Genomic DNA, 16,661 nt, shown 5'->3' with positions numbered 1-16,661 from the left:
CCCGAATAACGTAACCCTGATCTACCTGGAACCTGTTGTGTCCCGAAGAACGTAACCCTGATCTACCTGGAACCTGTTGTGTCCTGAAGAACATAACCCTGATCTACCTGGAACCTGTTGTGTCCTGAAGAACGTAACCCTGATCTACCTGGAACCTGTTGTGTCCTGAAGAACGTAACCCTGATCTACCTGGAACCTGTTGTGTCCCGAATAACGTAACCCTGATCTACCTGGAACCTGTTGTGTCTGAAGAACCTAACCTGATCTACCTGGAAAACTGTTGTGTCCTGAAGAACGTAACCCTGATCTACCTGGAACCTGTTGTGTCCTGAAGAACATTACTCTGATCTACCTGGAACCTGTTGTGTCCTGAAGAACGTAACCCTGATCTACCTGGAACCTGTTGTGTCCTGAAGAACACAACCCTGATCTACCTGGAACCTGTTGTGTCCCGAATAACGTAGCCCTGATCTACCTGGAACCTGTTGTGTCCCGAATAACGTAGCCCTGATCTACCTGGAACCTGTTGTGTCCTGAAGAACGTAACCCTGATCTACCTGGAACCTGTTGTGTCCTGAAGAACGTAACCCTGATCTACCTGGAACCTGTTGTGTCCTGAAGAACGTAACCCTGATCTACCTGGAACCTGTTGTGTCCCGAATAACGTAACCCTGATCTACCTGGAACCTGTTGTGTCCTGAAGAACACAACCCTGATCTACCTGGAACCTGTTGTGTCCTGAAGAACGTAACCCTGATCTACCTGGAACCTGTTGTGTCCTGAAGAACGTACCCCTGATCTACCTGGAACCTGTTGTGTCCCGAATAACGTAACCCTGATCTACCTGGAACCTGTTGTGTCCCGAAGAACGTAACCCTGATCTACCTGGAACCTGTTGTGTCCTGAAGAACGTAACCCTGATCTACCTGGAACCTGTTGTGTCCTGAAGAACGTAACCCTGATCTACCTGGAACCTGTTGTGTCCTGAAGAACCTAACCCTGATCTACCTGGAACCGGTATGTTTTCTTTCTGCATCTCCTCCACTTTCCCTTTTCCTGTTCTCCATGATTCTGTCATGCTCTGAGAACACCACCCTATCCCTTCCCCAGACCCACCTGATATCCTCTAGGGGTTCTGCCATGCTCTGAGAACACCACCCTATCCCTTCCCCAGACCCTCCTGATATCCTCTAGGGGTTCTGCCATGCTCTGAGAACACCACCCTATCCCTTCCCCAGACCCACCTGATATTCTCTAGGGGTTCTGCCATGTTCTGAGAACACCACCCTATCCCTTCTCCAGACCCACCTGATATCCTCTAGGGGTTCTGCCATGCTCTGAGAACACCACCCTATCCCTTCCCCAGACCCACCTGATATTCTCTAGGGGTTCTGCCATGCTCTGAGAACACCACCCTATCCCTTCCCCAGACCCACCTGATATCCTCTAGGGGTTCTGCCATGCTCTGAGAACACCACCCTATCCCTTCTCCAGACCCACCTGATATCCTCTAGGGGTTCTGCCATGCTCTGAGAACACCACCCTATCCCTTCTCCAGACCCACCTGATATCCTCTAGGGGTTCTGCCATGCTCTGAGAACACCACCCTATCCCTTCCCCAGACCCACCTGATATCCTCTAGGGGTTCTGCCATATTCTGAGAACACCACCCTATCCCTTCTCCAGACCCACCTGATATCCTCTAGGGGTTCTGCCATGCTCTGAGAACACCACCCTATCCCTTCTCCAGACCCACCTGATATCCTCTAGGGGTTCTGCCATGCTCTGAGAACACCACCCTATCCCTTCCCCAGACCCACCTGATATTCTCTAGGGGTTCTGCCATGCTCTGAGAACACCACCCTATCCCTTCCCCAGACCCACCTGATATTCTCTCGGGGTTCTGCCATGCTCTGAGAACACCACCCTATCCCTTCCCCAGACCCACCTGATATCCTCTAGGGGTTCTGCCATGCTCTGAGAACACCACCCTATCCCTTCCCCAGACCCACCTGATATTCTCTAGGGGTTCTGCCATGCTCTGAGAACACCACCCTATCCCTTCCCCAGACCCACCTGATATCCTCTAGGGGTTCTGCCATGCTCTGAGAACACCACCCTATCCCTTCCCCAGACCCACCTGATATCCTCTAGGGGTTCTGCCATGCTCTGAGAACACGACCCTATCCCTTCCCCAGACCCACCTGATATCCTCTAGGGGTTCTGCCATGCTCTGAGAACACCACCCTATCCCTTCCCCAGACCCACCTGATATCCTCTAGGGGTTCTGCCATGCTCTGAGAACACCACCCTATCCCTTCCCCAGACCCTCCTGATATCCTCTAGGGGTTCTGGCATATTCTGAGAACACCACCCTATCCCTTCCCCAGACCCACCTGATATCCTCTAGGGGTTCTGCCATGCTCTGAGAACACCACCCTATCCCTTCCCCAGACCCTCCTGATATCCTCTAGGGGTTCTGCCATATTCTGAGAACACCACCCTATCCCTTCCCCAGACCCACCTGATATCCTCTAGGGGTTCTGCCATGCTTTGAGAACACCACCCTATCCCTTCCCCAGACCCTCCTGATATCCTCTAGGGGTTCTGCCATATTCTGAGAACACCACCCTATCCCTTCCCCAGACCCACCTGATATCCTCTAGGGGTTCTGCCATGCTCTGAGAACACCACCCTATCCCTTCTCCAGACCCTCCTGATATCTTCTAGGGGTTCTGCCATGCTCTGAGAACACCACCCTATCCCTTCCCCAGACCCTCCTGATATCCTCTAGGGGTTCTGCCATATTCTGAGAACACCACCCTATCCCTTCCCCAGACCCTCCTGATATCCTCTAAGGGTTCTGCCATATTCTGAGAACACCACCCTATCCCTTCCCCAGACCCTCCTGATATCCTCTAGGGGTTCTGCCATGCTCTGAGAACACCACCCTATCCCTTCCCCAGACCCACCTGATATCCTCTAGGGGTTCTGCCATGCTCTGAGAACACCACCCTATCCCTTCCCCAGACCCTCCTGATATCCTCTAGGGGTTCTGCCATATTCTGAGAACACCACCCTATCCCTTCCCCAGACCCACCTGATATCCTCTAGGGGTTCTGCCATGCTCTGAGAACACCACCCTATCCCTTCCCCAGACCCACCTGATATCCTCTAGGGGTTCTGCCATGCTCTGAGAACACCACCCTATCCCTTCCCCAGACCCTCCTGATATCCTCTAAGGGTTCTGCCATGCTCTGAGAACACCACCCTATCCCTTCCCCAGACCCTCCTGATATCCTCTAAGGGTTCTGCCATATTCTGAGAACACCACCCTATCCCTTCCCCAGACCCACCTGATATCCTCTAGGGGTTCTGCCATGCTCTGAGAACACCACCCTATCCCTTCCCCAGACCCACCTGATATTCTCTAGGGGTTCTGCCATATTCTGAGAACACCACCCTATCCCTTCTCCAGACCCACCTGATATCCTCTAGGGGTTCTGCCATGCTCTGAGAACACCACCCTATCCCTTCTCCAGACCCACCTGATATCCTCTAGGGGTTCTGCCATATTCTGAGAACACCACCCTATCCCTTCTCCAGACCCACCTGATATTCTCTAGGGGTTCTGCCATGCTCTGAGAACACCACCCTATCCCTTCCCCAGACCCACCTGATATTCTCTAGGGGTTCTGCCATATTCTGAGAACACCACCCTATCCCTTCTCCAGACCCACCTGATATCCTCTAGGGGTTCTGCCATGCTCTGAGAACACCACCCTATCCCTTCTCCAGACCCACCTGATATCCTCTAGGGGTTCTGCCATGCTCATTCTACTACAGCTAACGCTGTTAATGCCACTGTTCATTATATAATGCTAATGACACTGTTCATTATATAATGCTAACGACTCTGTTCATTATATAATGCTAACGACACTGTTAATTATATAATGCTAATGGGCGTGTCACTTCGTCCTCTCAATGTTTACTTCCTTTCACCTTAGATGGGGTAGTTTGGTTTTTCAGAGGCTTAGTACTGTAAAGTATTCTGTGATGAACTTCTGTCCTTGGTGTTTGAGCTTCCTGTCCTTGGTGTTTGAGCTTCCTGTCCTTGGTGTTTGAGCTTCCTGTCCTTGGTGTTTGAAACTCCTGTCCTTGGTGTTTGAAACTCCTTGCCTTGGTGTTTGAGCTTCCTGTCCTTGGTGTTTGAGCTTCCTGTCCTTGGTGTTTGAGCTTCCTGTCCTTGGTGTTTGAAACTCCTGTCCTTGGTGTTTGAAACTCCTTGCCTTGGTGTTTGAGCTTCCTGTCCTTGGTGTTTGAGCTTCCTGTCCTTGGTGTTTGAAACTCCTGTCCTTGGTGTTTGAAACTCCTGTCCTTGGTGTTTGAAACTCCTGTCCTTGGTGTTTGAGCTTCCTGTCCTTGGTGTTTGAAACTCCTGTCCTTGGTGTTTGAAACTCCTTGCCTTGGTGTTTGAGCTTCCTGTCCTAGGTGTTTGAGCTTCCTGTCCTTGGTGTTTGAGCTTCCTGTCCTTGGTGTTTGAGCTTCCTGTCCTTGGTGTTTGAGCTTCCTGTCCTTGGTGTTTGAGCTTCCTGTCCTTGGTGTTTGAAACTCCTGTCCTTGGTGTTTGAACTTCCTGTCCTTGGTGTTTGAGCTTCCTGTTAGTAGTAAGATTCAGTCATAGTTTATATCATGTTTGTCAAGTGTAATCTAACTTGCTGTAGGTAAAGGCCTAACATGGCTGGCAGTGGAGGAGATCAGTGTTGTTATGTTTTGACTAGGCTAGCTTAATTTAAAATGCAAATGAAATGTCACAGTAACGCTAAGCTACCACAGTAATGTGATTACACTGTAACTCTAAGCTACCACAGTAATGTGATTACTCAGTAACTCTAAGCTACCACAGTAATGTGATTACTCAGTAACTCTAAGCTACCACAGTAACGTGATTACTCAGTAACTCTAAGCTACCACAGTAATGTGATTACTCAGTAACTCTAAGCTACCACAGTAATGTGATTACTCAGTAACTCTAAGCTACCACATTAATGTGATTACTCAGTAACCCTAAGCTACCACAGTAATGTGATTACACGGTTATAATGTGGTGATTTACTGTTTAGATTAAATCAGCTTCTTTTTATTGCTCCTGTTGTAGCAATCTGTTCAATCTAACACACAGTGACAGTGCATCTTTCTCCATCTTCCTCATCATGCATTGAGAGGCACAATGAATATCACTGTTCTCAACCACAGAGCAGCGAGTTAACCATGAAATTACAGTTGTGTGTGTGTGTGTGCATGCATTTTGTGAGATTGTGTGACTGCCTCCTATGAGGGCATGCTTTTGTTTCAATCCTCTAGAGCCCTAACCCTAACCCTCTCCACAAGGAATTTAGAGCCCTAACCCTCTCCACGATAAGTTTGGAGCCCTAGCCCTCTAGGAGTCAAGAGCCCTAACCCTCTAGGAGTCTAGAGCCCTAACCTTAACCCTCTAGGAGCCTAGACCCCTAACCCTAAAGGAGCCTAGAGCCCTAACCCTAACCCTCTAGGAGTCAAGAGCCCTAACTCTAACCCTCCAGGAGTCTAGAGCCCTAACTCTCTAGGAGTCTAGAGCCCAAACCCTCTACGAGTCTAGAGCCCTAACTCTAACCCTCTACGAGTCTAGAGCCCTAACTCTAACCCTCCAGGAGTCTAGAGCCTTAACTCTCTAGGAGTCTAGAGCCCAAACCCTCTACGAGTCTAGAGCCCTAACTCTAACCCTCCAGGAGTCTAGAGCCCAAACCCTCTAGGAGTCTAGAACCCAAACCCTCTAGGAGTCTAGAGCCCTAACCCTCTAGGAGTCTAGAGCCCTAACCCTCTAGGAGTCTAGAGCCCTAACCCTCTAGGAGCCTAGAGCCCTAACCCTCTAGGAGCCTAGAGCCCTAACCCTCTAGGAGTCTAGAGCCCTAACCCTAAATCTCTAGGAGTCAAGAGCCCTAACCCTAAATCTCTAGGAGTCAAGAGCCCTAACCCTAACCCTCTAGGAGTTTAGAGCCCTAACCCTCTAGGAGTTGAGCCCTAACCCTCTAGGAGTCTAGAGCCCTAACCCTAACCCTCTAGGAGTCTAGAGCCCTAACCATAAATCCCTAGGAGTCTAGAGCCCTAACCCTAAATCTCTATGAGTTTAGAGCCCTAACCCGCTCCACTAGGAGTCTAAACCCCTTACCCTAACCCTCTAGGAGTCTAGAGCCCTAACCTTAACCCTCTAGGAGTCTAGAGCCCTAAGCCTAATCCTCTAGGAGTCTAGAGCCCTAACCCTAACCCTCTAGGAGTCTAGATTCCTAACCTTAACCCTCAAGGAGTCTAGAGCCCTAAACTTCTAGGAGTCTAGATTCATAACCTTAACCCTCAAGGAGTCTAGAGCCCTAAACTTCTAGGAGTCTAGATTCCTAACCTTAACCCTCTAGGAGTCTAGAGCCCTAAACTTCTAGGAGTCTAGATTCCTAACCCTAAACATCTAGGAGTCTAGAGCCCCGACTCTCTAGGAGTTTAGAGCCCTAACCCTCTCCACTAAGAGTCTAGAGCCCTAACCCTAACCCTCTAGGAGTTTAGAGCCCTAACCCTCTCCACTAAGAGTCTAGAGCCCTAACCCTCTAGGAGTTTAGAGCCATAACCCTCTCCAATAGGAGTCTAGAGCCCTCACCTTAACCCTCTAGGAGTCTAAAGCCCTAACCTTAACCCTCTAGGAGTCTAGAGCCCTAACCCTCTAGGAGTCTAGAGCCCTAGCCTTAACCCTCTAGGAGTCTAGAGCCCTAACCTTAACCCTCTAGGAGTCTAGAGCCCTAACCTTAACCCTCTAGGAGTCTAGAGCCCTAACCTTAACCCTCTAGGAGTCTAGAGCCCTAACCTTAACCCTCTGGGAGTCTAAAGCCCTAACCTTAACCCTCTAGGAGTCTAGAGCCCTAACCCTCTAAGAGTCTAGAGCCTTAACCCTCTAGGAGTCTAGAGCCCTAACCTTAACCCTCTAGGAGTCTAAAGCCCTAACCTTAACCCTCTAGTAGTCTAGAGCCCTAACCTTAACCCTCTAGGAGTCTAGAGCCCTAACCTTAACCCTCAAGGAGTCTAGAGCCCTAACCTTAACCCTCTAGGAGTCTAGAGCCCTAACCTTAACCCTCTGGGAGTCTAAAGCCCTAACCTTAACCCTCTAGGAGTCTAGAGCCATAACCTTAACCCTCTAGTAGTCTAGAGGCCAAACCCTAAATGAACCTAGAATGTACACAGAGCCAAGTTATCCTGTTTGGGCTGCAAGCCCGACACCGCCCACACTATGACAACATCCAGCTCAAAGTGCAGGGCGCGACATTCAAAAGCTAGTTTTTAAAAATATTTAACTTTCACACATTAACAAGTCCAAGACACCAGATGAAAGATAAACTTCTTGTGAATCAAACCAACATGTCCGATTTTTAAAATGTTTTACAGGGAAGACAAAATATGTAAATCTATTAGCTAACCACGTTAGCAAATGACTTTTCTAACTGCATCAGTTTCTTACTCCATCAGGTGCTATCACAAATTCGACCAAATAAAGATATAAATAGCCACTAACCAAGAAACAAATTCATCAGATGACAGTCTGATAACATATTTATTGTATAGCATATTTTTTTTCGAAAAATGTGCATATTTCAGGTATAAATCATATTTTACATTTCAGCTACAAATCAGAAAGTGCACCGAAAGCAGCCATAATATTTACAGACACCAACAGACACCAACGTCAAATAGCTTATTACTCATCATAAAACATTTCCGAAAAATATATAGTTTGCAGCAATTGAAAGATAGGCAACTTGTGATTCCAAACAATATTTCCGATTTATTAAATGTTTTACAGCGAAAACAAAATGTATCGCTATATTAGCGTAGCCACAATAGAGAGACACATTTGGGCGCCCACGACCCGTTCACATGCACGACAGATATATGAAATAACATCATAAATTGAGTCTTACTTTGGCTGATCTTTCATCAGAATGTTGAAACAGGCGTCCTCTGTCCAGATGAGTCGTTGTTTCGTTTCAGAATGAGAAATATCCCTGTTAATTTACCATTTCCAGTAGCCGTGGCCCAACGTAAACACAGTCATACGACGGAACACGGCAAAACTCCCGAATAAAGTTTCAATAATCTGATTAAACTATATTGAAAAAACATACATTACGATGATATGGTCACATATATCCAAAAAAATTCGAGCCGGAGACGTTAGCCGTTCGTTAGGAAGGCAAAACAGAAGTCCATCCCACTTCCTTCAGAATACCGGAAGTTGGCGCTCAGGTCAAAGAAATAGGTTTTTTTCCACCACAGACCAAGAGGAGCAAAAAAAATTCTTCTCTGACATCCTCTTTACACCAATAGGAAGGCGTATAGACTGTCAGCAGACTCGTAGGTGTTAAGACCATGTATAGGCATCAGATTGAAAAGAGCATAGATTTCTGACATTTCACTTCCTGGTCAGGAAAAGTGCTGCAGAAGGACTTGTGTTTCACTCAGAGAAATAATTCCAACTGTTTTAGAAACTAGAAAGTGTTTTCTATCCAAAAAGAATAATAATATTCATATTGTAGAAGCAAGATTTGAGTAGGAGGCCGTTTGAAATGGGCACGATTTCACTGGCTACTCAACACTTTGCCTTGCAGCCATAAGAAGTTATAGGACTCATATCTAGCCTCTCTCCTCCACACACACACACACACACACACACACACACACACACACACACACACACACACACACACACACACAGAGATCGGACATTTAGAGATTAAAGAGCATGATTACCTAATGCCTGTCCAAATCTAAATTTCAACTTCACACAGCATGTTCCAGCCTGGTCAAGGGAGAGCAGTGTCCTGGGGTACACTGACTCGTTCCCTATATAGTCCACTACTGTTGACTAGGGTTCATATTGAATAGGGTGCCACTTGGGACGTACTATGATTAATTTATTCTGATAGATTACAGCTGAAATGTATATTTTAGGAGATTCAGTCTGATTGTGTTTATCATTCTGACTCAGATTTGAGAATAATTCAACCCGGAGATATTTATTGTCTTGGAAAAACACACACAGTTATCACAGACGTAGTCATCATGATGTGTGTCTCTTTACAGAATTAATTAGGAGTGAGAGACTATGTCTGCATCATAAATGGCACCCTATTCCCTTAATAGTATATTACTGTGGACCAGGCCCCATAGGGTAAAGTAGTTCACTATGTAGGGAATAGAGTGCCATGTGGGACAAAGCCATAACACTAAATTCAACACAATGAAGGGTTTATCAGTGTCTGCTCTGCTATTCAGCTCATCATTAAGCTTGGGACCCTGGGTCTGAACCCCGCCCTGTGCAACTGGGTCCTGGACTTCCTGACGGGCCGCCCCCAGGTGGTGAAGGTAGGCAAAAACACCTCCACTACGCTGATCCTCAACTCGGCCCCAAAAGGACGCTTACTCAGCACTCTCCTGTACTACCTGTTTACCCACGACTGCGTGGCAAGGCATGCCTCCAACTCAATCATCAAGTTTGCAGACGACACAACCATGGTCGGCTTGATTACCAACAATGACGAGACAGCCTACAGGGAGGTGAGGGCCCTGGCCAAGTGGTGCCAGGAAAATAACCTCTCCCTTAATGTCAACAAAATGAAGGAGCTGATCGTCGACTTCAGGAGATAGCACAGGGAACACGCCCACATCCACATCGACGGGGCCGCAGTGGAGAAGGTGAAAAGCCTCAAGTTCCTCGCCGCACACAACACTGACAATCTGAAATGGTCCACCCACCCACACAGACACTTAATGTGATGTGAAATCTGTTATAAATGTATTGTAATATTTTTGAAACTGTAAAACTGTCTTAAATTAGCTGGACCCCAAGAAAAGTAGCTGCTGCTTTGGCAGGAACTAATGGGGATCATTATAAACCCCAGGAAGAGTAGCTGCTGCCTTGGCAGGAACTAATGGGGATCCATAGTAAACCCCAGTAAGAGTAGCTGCTGCCTTGGTAGGAACTAATGTGGATCCATAATAAACCCCAGGAAGAGTAGCTGCTGCCTTGGCAGGGACTAATGTGGATCCATAATAAACCCCAGGAAGAGTAGCTGCTGCCTTGGCAGGAACTAATCAGGATCCATAATAAACCCCAGGAAGAGTAGCTGCTGCCTTGGCAGGAACTAATGGGGATCCATAGTAAACCCCATGAATAGTAGCTGCTGCCTTGGCAGGAACAAATGGGGATCCAAAATAAACCTCAGGAAGAGTAGCTGCTGCCTTGGCAGGAACTAATGGGGATCCATAATAAACCCCAGGAAGAGTAGCTGCTGCCTTGGCAGGAACTAATGTGGATCCATAATAAACCCCAGGAAGAGTAGCTGCTGCCTTGGCAGAAACTAATCAGGATCCATAATAAACCCCAGGAAGAGTAGCTGCTGCCTTGGCAGGAACTAAATGGGTATCCATAATAAACCCCAGGAAGAGTAGCTGCTGCCTTGGCAGGAACTAAATGGGTATCCATAATAAACCCCAGGAAGAGTAGCTGCTGACTTGGCAGGAACTAACGAGGATCCTTAATAAACCACAGAAAGAGTAAATAATAATAAATACAAATACAAAAGTCTTAACAAGTACAAATACTAATAAAGTGTTCTGAAGAAGGCAGCACCTCTTCAACTGCAGGAAATTCGGCCTCTAAGACTCTCACTAACTTTTACAGATGCACAATTGAGAGCATCCTGTTTGGCTGTATCACCGCCTGGTACAGCAACTGCACCATCAGACGAGCAAAATGCCTTTTATGCTCGCTTCGAGGCAAGCAACACTGAAGCATGCACAAGAGCACCAGCTGTTGTGGATGACTGTGTGATAACGCCCTCGGTAGCCGATGTGAGTAAGACCTTTAAACAACATTCAAAAGGCCGCGGGGCCAGACGGATTACCAGGATGTGTACTCAGAGCATGCGCGGACCAACTGGAAAGTGTCTTCACTGACATTTTCAACCTCTCCCTGACCAAGTCTGTAATACCTATACGTTTCAAACAGACCACCCTAGTCCCTGTGCCCATGGAAGTGAAGGTAACTTGCCTAAATGACTACCGCCCTGTAGCACTCACGTCGGTAGCCATGAACTGCTTTGAAAGGCTGGTCATGGCTCACAGCAACACCATTATCCCGGAAATCCTAGACCCACTCCAATTCGCATACCGCTCCAACAGATCCACAGATGACTCAATCTTAATCGCACTCCACACTGCCCTTTGCCACCTGGACAAAAGGAACACCTATGTGAGAAAGCTATTCATTGACTACAGCTCAGTGTTCAACACCATAGTGCCCACAAAGCTCATCACTAAGCTAAGGACTCTGGGAATAAACACCTCCCTCTGCAACTGGATCCTGCAGTTCCTGACGGGCCGCCCACAGGTGGTAATGGTAAGCAACAACACATCTGCCACGCTGATCCTCAACACGGGGGCCCCTCAGGGGTGCATGCTTAGTCCCTTCCTGTACTCCCTGTTCACCCATGACTGCGTGGTCAGGCACGAATCCAACACCATCATTACGTTTGCTGATGACACCACAGTGTTAGACCTGATCACCATGCCAACGATGGATGGTGCCAGGACAACAATCTCTCCCTCAACGTGAGAAAGACAAAGGAGGTGATTGATCGTGGACTACAGCAAAACGAGGGATGTACGTGCCCCCATTCATATCAAAGGGGCTGTAGTGGAGCGGGTCGAGAGTTTTCAAGCTCCTTGGTGTACACATCACCAACAAACTATCATGGTCCAAAGACACCAAGACAGTCGTGAAGAGGGCACGACAACACCTTTTCCCCCTCAGGAGACTGATAAGATTTGGCATGGGTCCCCAGATCCTCAAAAGGTTCTACAGCTGCAACATCAAGAGCATTCTGAGCGGTTGCATCATTGTCTGGTATGGCAACTGCTCGGCATTCGACCGTAAGGCGCTACAGAGGGTTGTGCGTACGGCCCAGTACATCACTGGGGCCAAGCTTCCTGCCATCCAGGACCTATATACTAGGCAGTGTCAGAGAAAGGCCCCAAAATTTGTCAAAGACTCCAGCCACCCTAGTGATAGACTGTTTTCTCAGATACATCACGGCAAGCGGTACTGGAGCGCCAAGTCTAGGACCAAAAGGCTCCTCAACAGCTTCTACCCCAAGCCATTAGACTGCTGAACAATTCATAAAAATCGACACCGGACAATTTACATTGACCCCCTCTTGTACACTGCTGCTACTCGCTGTTTGTTTGTTACCTATGCATAGTCACTTCGCCCCCACCTACATGTACAGATTACCTCAACTAGCGTGTACCCCTCCACACTGACTCGGTACCGGTGCCCCCTGTATATAGCCTCGTTGTTGTTATTCTTATTGTGTTACTTTTCATTATTACTTTTTATTTGAGTCTACTTGGTAAATATGTTTTTGTTCTTGAACTGCACTGTTGGTTAAGGGCTTGTAAGAAAGCATTTCACGGTAAAGTCACTTGTTGTATTCGGCGCATTTGGCAAATAAAGTTTGGTTTGATTTGACATACCGACTTATACATACACACACACACACCTAATCTCGATCACCGAAAATATAAAATATAGAAAATTAACAAATGTACAGAAAGATCAGTGCGAAGGCCAAATTACAGAGGAAACACATTTTGAGGGTATTAAATCCTTTCAGTCTGGAAAAACCCCAGGGCTTGATGGCATACCGGTAGAGGTATATCAAGCCATTTTTGATATACTAAAAGCTCCATTGTTAGATTGTTTTAACTACTCCTATAGAAATGGTAGTCTGTCAGGTACTCAGCAGGAAGTTCTGATTTCTCTATTATTAAAACAAGACCCAGATGGCAAATATAAAGACCCAGTCTATCTAAAAAACTGGAGGTCCCTACACTTCAATGTTGTGATTCAAAAATATTTGTGAAATTCATAGCACTCAGAATTAAAAGGGTTTTTTACCAGGTATTGTTCATCCTGATCAGACAGGTTTTTTACATGGGCGATACATTGGAGATAATATACGACAACTACTAGAAATAATAGAACATCATGAAACATCTAAGAAGCCAGGCTTGGTATTTATAGCGAATTTTGAAAAGGCATTTGATAAAGTAAGACTGGATTTTATTTATAAATGCCTGGATTTTTTCAATTTCAGTGATTCTCTTATAAAATGGGTAAAAATAATGTTTAGCAACCCTAGGTGTAAAATAGTAAATAACGGCTACTTCTCAGAGAGTTTTGAATTGTCAAGAGGAGTTAAACAAGGGTGTCTGCTGTCACCATATCTATTCGTTATGGCCATCGAAATGCTAGCTATTAAAATCAGATCCAATAACAACATTAGAGGGACGCTAAACCAGACAAAATAAAGCGTGCCTATCTATATAATGAATATGAATTGGGTGGGTTGAGATTATTACATTTAAAAGCACTAAACCTCTCTCTAAAAGCTTCAGTTATTCAAAAGTTTTACTTGAACCCTAAATGGTTCTCAAGTAGATTACTAAGAAAAGATCATCCATTGTTTAAAAACTTTTTTCAAAGTATCTCTCTTTTTCTAACAAGCTTTGCAGAGCTGGCTACAATTTCAATTTTCACCCCCCTGAAAAGATAGAACAAATATTACAACAAATATTATGGCTGAACTCAAATGTGCTGGTTGATAAAATACCTGTATTTATGGGAAAGATGTTTGAAAAAGGGTATTTTGTTCTTAAATGATATTGCAAATTGGAATGGTAGAGTTATGTCCTTCATTGAGTTTTCAGAATTGTACGGGAAGGTCTGATCAATCCAAGATTACAACCAATTGATTACAGCATTACCCCAAAAATGGAGAAGGCAGGTGGCAGCGGGTTTTTAGCTTGCTAAATAAAGAGCTACATAAATAGATACACAAGCCTATTAGCCACATTATGACTGACTTATCATTGCCTTTGCTAGTTTGATTGTAGTGAAATGCCCAGTCTTTAGAAACTGAAACAGTGCTTCCTGATTGGCTGGTGGCAGGAAACAATGCACAAACTTTATGCCAGCTGTGATTTACAACCTTGTTTGACTACCAAGAAATGTATTGGTGAATTATATTAATCATGCATTGAACTGCATCCATCTATTCTGACAACATCATGGAATTTTGAGTCAAATAGAACCTATTTTTCAAACCTCTGTAGCGTAACCTTGGAATTTTATATTTTTGACTGATATTATGATTGTCTGTTTGTTTCATAGCTGCAAAGTAGTTAAGACTTGTGTTATTGAGTTGGTCTCTGATTGGAGCTAGCTAGCTAGCCTCTACCATAAGACTTTTATTATTGAGCTGGTTTCCGATTGGCGATAGCTAGCTAGACTCTACCTTAAGACTTTTGTTATTGAGCTGGTTTCTGATTGGGAGCTAGCTAGCTAGCCTCTACCTTAAGACTTGTGTTATTGAGCTGGTTTCTGATTGGAGGCTAGCTGGCTTGCCTCTACCTTAAGACTTGTGTTATTGAGCTGGTCTCTGATTGGAGCTAGGTAGCTAGACTCTACCTTAAGACGTGTTATTAAACGAGCCTCTGATTGGAGCTAGTCTCTACCTTAGGACGTGTGTTATTGAGCTGGTCTCTTTGCCCTAGTGCAGTGTCTTTCATCAGTGTATCCTTGAGCTGTCAGAGATAGGACCAATAACACCTCTCTATACACACAAATACACACAGAGAGAAAGAGAGACATACACACACATATGCACGCATGCACACGCATACACACACCTCCCCAGCCTCTCCCACAACTGTTTCACAGGCCTTTCAGCACAGACAAATTGGCTGCTCTGTAGAGAATAGTGACAGACAGATGGCGGGCTGGGCCTGCGACTGTGTGTGTGTGTGTGTGTGTGTGTGTGTGTGTGTGTGTGTGTGTGTGTGTGTGTGTGTGTGTGTGTGTGTGTGTGTGTGTGTGTGTGTGTGTGTGTGTGTGTGTGGACGTGTGTGTGGACGTGTGTGTGTGGACGTGTTTATACCAGAAGTCCCCACAAGAATAGTAAATAAACAAAAATGTGATCAACTGGGGACATCTAGAACTATGCCAGTCATCTAGAACTATGCCAGTCATCAAGAACTATGCCAGTCATCTCGAACTTTTCAAATCATCTAGAACTATTCAAGTCATCTATAACTATGTCAGTCATCTAGAACTATGCCAGTCATCTAGAACTATGTCAGTCATCTAGAACTATTCCAGTTATCTAGAACTATGCCAGTCATCTAGAACTATGCCAGTCATCTAGAACTATGCCAGTCATCTAGAACTATGTCAGTCATCTAGAACTATTCTAGTCATCTAGAACTATGCAAGTCATCTAGAACTATGTCAGTCATCTAGAACTATGTGAGTCATCTATAACTATGCCAGTCATCTAGAACTATGCCAGTCATCTAGAACTATGCCAGTCATCTAGAACTATGTCAGTCATCTAGAACTATTCAAGTAATCTAGAACTATGCCAGTCATCTAGAACTATGCCAGTCATCTATAACTATGCCAGTCATCTAGAACTATGTCAGTCATCTAGAACTATGCCAGTCATCTAGAACTATGCCAGTCATCTAGAACTATGCCAGTCATCTAGAACTATGTCAGTCATCTAGAACTATTCAAGTCATCTATAACTATGCCAGTCATCTAGAACTATGCCAGTCATCTAGAACTATGTCAGTCATCAGGAACTATGTCAGTCATCTATAACTATTCAAGTCATCTATAACTATGTCAGTCATCAGGAACTATGTCAGTCATCTAGAACTATGCCAGTCATCTAGATCTATTCAAGTCATCTAGAACTATGCAAGTCATCTAGAACTATGCCAGTCATCTAGAACTATGCCAGTCATCTAGAACTATGTCAGTCATCTAGAACTATTCTAGTCATCTAGAACTATGCAAGTCATCTAGAACTATGTCAGTCATCTAGAACTATGTGAGTCATCTATAACTATGCCAGTCATCTAGAACTATGCCAGTCATCTAGAACTATGCCAGTCATCTAGAACTATGTCAGTCATCTAGAACTATTCAAGTAATCTAGAACTATGCCAGTCATCTAGAACTATGCCAGTCATCTATAACTATGCCAGTCATCTAGAACTATGTCAGTCATCTAGAACTATGCCAGTCATCTAGAACTATGCCAGTCATCTAGAACTATGCCAGTCATCTAGAACTATGTCAGTCATCTAGAACTATTCAAGTCATCTATAACTATGCCAGTCATCTAGAACTATGCCAGTCATCTAGAACTATGTCAGTCATCAGGAACTATGTCAGTCATCTATAACTATTCAAGTCATCTATAACTATGTCAGTCATCAGGAACTATGTCAGTCATCTAGAACTATGCCAGTCATCTAGATCTATTCAAGTCATCTAGAACTATGCAAGTCATCTAGAACTATGTCAGTCATCTATAACTATGCCAGTCATCTAGAACTATGCCAGTCATCTAGAACTATGTCAGTCATCTAGAACTATGTCAGTCATCTAGAACTATGCCAGTCATCTAGAACTATGACAGTCATCTAGAACTATGTCAGTCATCTAGAAC

The sequence above is a fragment of the Salvelinus namaycush genome, chromosome 25 (genome assembly GCF_016432855.1).
Source record: "Salvelinus namaycush isolate Seneca chromosome 25, SaNama_1.0, whole genome shotgun sequence".
Classification (NCBI taxonomy): domain Eukaryota; kingdom Metazoa; phylum Chordata; class Actinopteri; order Salmoniformes; family Salmonidae; genus Salvelinus; species Salvelinus namaycush.
This window is presented reverse-complemented; position numbering follows the sequence as displayed.